The 6386-nt window shown below is 43.1% G+C and overlaps 1 long non-coding RNA gene across 1 annotated transcript; it reads left to right on the forward strand.

The window, feature by feature from the left end:
• The first annotated feature begins 4402 nt into the window (after positions 1–4402).
• On the forward strand, positions 4403–5265 carry LOC130682947 (uncharacterized). Its single transcript, XR_008996422.1, has 2 exons — positions 4403–4742; positions 4796–5265. It is a non-coding gene; the product is annotated as an uncharacterized LOC130682947 (long non-coding RNA).
• Positions 5266–6386: the final 1121 nt, after the last annotated feature.

Consider the following 6386-nt stretch of genomic DNA (forward strand, 5'->3'; position numbering starts at 1 on the left):
ATGGTGTACGGTCGTTTTGATGTATTTTTGAATTTGTTTGCTAAAATTCTGTTGAGTATTTTCGCGTCTACGTTCATCAGGGATATTGGTCTGTAGTTTTCTTTTTTGTTGGTGTCTTTGCCTGGTTTTGTTATTAGGGTGATGTTAGCTTCATAGAATGAGTTTGGGAGTATCCCCTCCTCTTCTATTTCTTGGAAAACTTTAAGGAGAATGGGTATTATGTCTTCCCTGTATGTCTGATAAAATTCCACGGTAAATCCATCTGGCCCGGGGATTTTGTTCTTTGGTAGTTTTTTGATTACCGCTTCAATTTCGTTACTGGTAATTGGTCTGTTTAGATTTTCTGTTTCTTTTTGGGTCAGTCTTGGAAGGTTGTATTTTTCTAGGAAGTTGTCCATTTCTCCTAGGTTTCCCAGCTTGTTAGCATATAGGTTTTCATAGTAGTCTCTAAGAATTCTTTGTATTTCTGTGGGGTCCGTCGTGATTTTTCTTTTCTCGTTTCTGATACTGTTGATTTGTGTTGACTCTCTTTTCCTCTTAATAAGTCTGGCTAGAGGCTTATCTATTTTGTTTATTTTCTCAAAGAACCAGCTCTTGGTTTCATTGATTTTTGCTGTTGTTTTATTCTTCTCAATTTTATTTATGTCTTCTCTGATCTTTATTATGTCCCTCCTTCTGCTGACCTTAGGCCTCATTTGTTCTTCTTTTTCCAATTTCTATAATTGTGACATTAGACCGTTCATTTGGACTTGTTCTTCCTTTTTTAAATATGCTTGGATTGCTATATACTTTCCTCTTAAGACTGCTTTTGCTGTGTCCCACAGAAGTTGGGGCTTAGTGTTGTTGTTGTCATTTGTTTCCATATATTGCTGGATCTCCATTTTGATTTGGTCATTGATCCATTGATTATTTAGGAGTGTGTTGTTAAGCCTCCATGTGTTTGTGAGCCTTTTTGCTTTCTTTGAACAGTTTATTTCTAGTTTTATGCCTTTGTGGTCTGAAAAGTTGGTTGGTAGGATTTCAATCTTTTGGAATTTACTGAGGCTCTTTTTGTGTCCTAGTATGTGGTCTATTCTGGAGAATGTTCCATGTGCACTTGAGAACAATGTGTATCCTGTTGCTTTTGGATTTAGAGTTCTGTAGATGTCTATTAGGTCCATCTGTTCTAGTGTGTTGTTCACTGCCTCTGTGTCCTTACTTATTTTCTGTCTGGTGGATCTGTCCTTTGGAGTGAGTGGTGTGTTAAAGTCTCCTAGAATGAATGCATTGGATTCCATTTCCTCCTTTAGTTCTGTTAATATTTGTTTCAGGTATGTTGGTGCTCCTGTATTGGGTGCATATATATTTATAATGGTTATATCCTCTTGTTGGACTGAGCCCTTTATCATTATGTAATGTCCTTCTTTGTCTTTTGTTACTTTCTTTATTTTGAAGTCTGTTTTGTCTGATACCAGAATTGCAACACCTGCTTTCTTCTTTCTGTTGTTTGCTTGAAATATCTTTTTCCATCCCTTGACTTTAAGTCTGTGCGTGTCTTTGGGTTTGAGGTGAGTCTCTTGTAAGCAGCATATGGATGGATCTTGCTTTTTTATCCATTCTATTACTCTGTGTCTTTTGATTGGTGCATTCAGGCCATTTACATTTAGGGTGATTATTGAAAGGTATGAATTTATTGCCATTGCAGGGTTTAAGTTTGTGGTTACCAAAGGTTTAGGGTTAGCTTCTTTACTATCTTACTGTCTAACTTAACTCGCTTGTTGAGCTATTATAAACACAGTCTGATGATTCTTTATTTCTCTCCCTTCTTATTCCTCCTCCTCCCTTCTTCATATGTTGGGTGTTTTGTTCTGTGCTCTTTCTAGGAGTGCTCTCATCTAGAGCAGTCCCTGTAGGATGCCCTGTAGAGGTGGTTTGTGGGAGGCAAATTCCCTCAAGTTTTGCTTGTCTGGGAATTGTTTAATCCCTCCTTCATATTTAAATGATATTCGTGCTGGATACAGTAGTCTTGGTTCGAGGCCCTTCTGTTTCATTGCATTAAGTATATCATGCCATTCTCTTCTGGCCTGTAGGGTTTCTGTTGAGAAGTCTGATGATAGCCTGATGGGTTTTCCTTTGTAGGTAACCTTTTTTTTTCTCTCTGGCTGCCTGTAATACTTTGTCCTTGTCTTTGATCTTTGCCATTTTAATTATTATGTGTCTTGGTGTTGCCCTCCTTGGATCCCTTGTCATGGGAGTTCTGTGTACCTCTGTGGTCTGAGAGGCCATTTCTTCCCCTAGTTTGGGGAAGTTTTCAGCAATTATTTCTTCAAAGACATTTTCTATCCCCTTTTCTCTCTCTACTTCTTCTGGTATACCTATAATTCGTATATTGTTCCTTTTTGTTTGGTCACTCAGCTCTCTTAAAATTCTTTCATTCCTAGAGATCCTTTTATCTCTCTCTGCATCAGCTTCTCTGCGTTCCTGTTCTCTGTTTTCTAGTCCATTAATGGTCTCTTGCATCTCGTCCATTCTGTTTTGAAGTCCTTCCAGAGCTTGTTTTATTTCTGAATTCTCCTTCCTTAGTTCTTGCATATTTCTCTGCAAGTCCATCAGCATGGTTATGACTTTTGTTTTGAATTCTTTTTCAGGAAGACTGGCTAAATCTATCTCCCCAGATTCCTTCTCAGGGGAAGATGTAGCAGATGCCGAAGCTGTCTGGGTTAGTCTTGTCTGGATCATATTTTTTTGCCTTTTCATGTTGACAGGTGCTATTGACTGTCAGCTGGGAGGACCAAAATTTTCACTTGCTACTGGCCTTTCTTTACTGGGTCAACTGCGACCCCTAGTGGCTTGTGTTTGGTAATTGCGTATAGAGTGAGTCTTTGTGTCTTGCCTGGCCGGAAGGGAGGAATTTCCCTTTCTGTGGGCGGAGTTTGTCTCAGGCTGCTTCTCTGCTTTCGCAGCGCCTGCAGGGGTAATGGATGGGTTGGATGTTTGGCTGTTTACCTCCGTGAGGGGTCTCAGAGCTGTTTCCCAGGGGGTTAGTGTGCCCTGTTTTCCCTGGAATTTCCAGCTGCTGATCTGTGACCTGGGTTGTTTCCGTCAAGCTGTTAAGTCCCTGCCCCTTTAAGACTTTCAAAAAGCCCCCACTTTTCTTTGTCACAGGGGCATCAGCTTCGGCACCCGCTCAGAGGTCTTACTGCCCTGTTCCCCCAGTATCCAGGGCCCTCCGCCTACGCACTGTGTCTGTGCTCTGGTGGGGGTGGCTGGGGCTGGGTGTTTAGCAGTCCTGGGCTCCGTCTCCCTCCCACTCTGCCTTTTCTTCTCCCGCCAGGAGCTGGGGGGAGGGGCGCTCGGGTCCCGCCGGGCCGGGTCTTGTATCTTACCCCTTTCACCAGTCGCTGGGTTCTCGCTGGTATAGCTGCAGTCTGGCCACTGTCCTGCGTCTTCTGGTCTCTCTTTTAGGGCTAGTTGTGTTTGTTGTATTTTCAAAAGTATATATGTTTTTGGGAGGAGATTCCCACTGTCCTACTCACGCCGCCATGTTGGCTCCGCCCCTCCAGCAAGGCACATTTTAAAAAGCCTATGTAATCAATTGCGCTTCTTTCTGCACTTACGCAAATAATCAAGCCAACTCTTAATTGTTTTCTTAATCTGGCTAATTCTAATAAAAATAAGGGTGATTTTAGAGAAAAGTGTTGTTTCAATAATGCTGTCTTATCTATACTAAATCCTAATATTCAGAATTCTAGTTTCCCCATAATACCTGACTATGATTCTCAATTAGAGTCTTCATATTTCTAGTTCTCATATTCAGCCATGCATTCTTAATCTCATCAAGTTTGTCCTTCCAGAATAGAAAATCCAACTCCAGATGTTGCTTCTTAACCTAATAACACAATTTGTTTTATCTTGCCTAGAAGCCACAAAACTGCAAATAGTAATAGAAATGAAACCCAGAATAGAAGCACCAACTTTCTGAGGCCCTCTCAACTGACCTGTGATGGAGATCTAGCTGCACCCTTTACTGTGCCCCCTTGTCTGCACGAAGCAGCCAGAGCGGTCATCGCCCCTTTTCCCTAGCAGCAGCTTGGGTCTCTATCTGTAGACGGGAGAATGAGACAGGGACCATAGGCTTAAGACAGAATAAAGTGAGAGCCTCTGGAGGGGGCAGGGCAGGATATTTGCAATCAGAGCAACGTAACTACATGCTGGAAACCCCCCCTACTAAAACTATGTTGAACATTAAGCTCTAGAATCATTCTTCAGTGTGATCAGTTAATGTTCCCCAGATAAAGAAGAGTGGCACATGTTTTATTATGCTAATCATTTGTAATCATGTATAAGATTCACTTTAGCATACTAAAAGGCCCAGGTCTACGTGCTGTCTTTCCTCCTTCAGATCTGACTAGGTAATTTTGCAAGCTGAGCAATTGACTTAGCATGCAGGCCCAGCTGTAGACGGCATAGTAAAAGGCAAGATTCTTTAGCAAATAGACAATATCTCAGCCCACCTTAGAGGCTGGGCACACAATCTTTTGATGTGCACCCTAACCAAGGCGCCAGTGTCCCAGAGAGAAATCAAGGCAGGAAATTATCTTTAATATTCATGGACCCCTTGCCATCCTACTCCTTTTACTAACCCTTGGGCCGTGTGTCATCAACAGGCTGGTCCAGATTCTCAGAGACCACGTGAGAGCCATCCAAGTGATAGTCCTCTGTACTCAATACAAGCCCCTAGTAATCTTGTTACCTTTAGACATGTATCCTTAATAAACTGATAACTTTTATTAAAGATAGAATTAATACAGTCCAGCTAATGGTGCTAAGAGAACAGTATCAGCCTTTATCTCCTTACAACTGCAAAACCTTATTAGACCCATAATTGGGTCCCTTCTTAGGATCCAGAGAAGGGGGGAATGAAAGGGCAAGCTCCCAGATTCTATTTCAGCCAATTGGGACCCGGATTCTACCTCAGCCAATCAGGACCTTGATCCTATTTCACCCAATCGGAGCTTGGTCTCTCTCCTCTCCAGTCAGCAAAGAGTTCACCCACCACCCTTAGACCCTGCCAATTGACCAGAGCCATGACCTGTCACTCCACCAACTACCCCTAGATCCAGCCAATCAGCCAGAGCCATGACCATCACCCCACCAACTGCCCTAGAACCCCATAAAACCTTTGTGGTATTGAAACTCGCTCTCTTTCTCTGGCATCTTGCCACTGCGTTGGTGTAGATGAGAGATTGAGCTTGAGCTAGCTTGAATAAAGGCTCTTTGCTTTTGCATTGGTGTTGGCTCCTTGGTGGTCTTCTGAGATTCACAACTTTGGGCACAACAGATACATCTGTCTGTGGGAGGGGCACCCCTAGTGTACTCTATAGTGGATCAAATGGCCGACTGCATTGTCAAGGGATGAGATCTTTCTGTCCGTCTTTTTGGGCGTGAACCCCACTCTTTGATCATCCCTTTTCGGGTCAATGATTTCTTGTGGCTACAGAGAAATAATTCCAGATTGGCAATGGCCATGGAAAGCTTTCCAGGGATAGTGGACTGTCACTATGGTCCCTATAAGTGGATGAGTTCTTTTAGCCAGTTGGTGTGGCAGCCGCCAAAAATGTTCCTCACTGAGGCAGACCCCTCTGTCCCCTATTTTTACCAACGAGAGTAAACGGGGAGCCTCTATGGTAATGTTCCCCCCAGGCACAAGTGAGTGCCCTCCGGCCGTAACCCTCTTTCATGAGGTACAGGGCTCTGCCCAGTTTAAAGAGCTTTATGCTGTTGTTTTAGCTCTATCTGAGATCCAAAGCCCTCTTAATCTGTTTTCAGATAGCCTTTACATTGTCAATCTACTGCCCAACCTTGTGGGCGCACACATCAGACTTGACGATAATCCCATCACTCCTTTGATGATTCAAGCCCGCAATTTGTTAAAACAGAGAGTAGTTCCCCTTTTTGTACAACATCTAAGGGGACATCAAGATTTGCCAAGCTTTTTGTCAAGAGGCAATGCTCTTGCTGACCGAATAGCTTCAGCCTACACAGTACAGGAGGCCACCTCTTTTCATCAACTTACACATGCTAATTGGAGGAGACTACACCATCGGTTCCCTCAGGTCCCCGTCAGAGACTTAAAAAAGATCATTAGGACATGTAAGTCATGCCAGCCTTTTCTACAAGTTCCTCCACTTCAAAAGAGCGGAGTGAACCCTCGAGGCCTGAGACCCAATAACCTTTGGCAGACTGATGTCACACATTTTGCCCCTTTTGGGAAGCTTAAATACATATTTCTAACAGTTGATACCTTCTCCCATGCTTGTTGGGCTACAGCCCATATGGGAGAAAAATCTAAACATGCCATAAGCCATTTTCTCCAGTGCTTCACCGTTCTTGGCCTGCCAGATCAA

This window comes from Manis pentadactyla, chromosome 3 (genome assembly GCF_030020395.1).
Source record: "Manis pentadactyla isolate mManPen7 chromosome 3, mManPen7.hap1, whole genome shotgun sequence".
NCBI lineage: Eukaryota > Metazoa > Chordata > Mammalia > Pholidota > Manidae > Manis > Manis pentadactyla.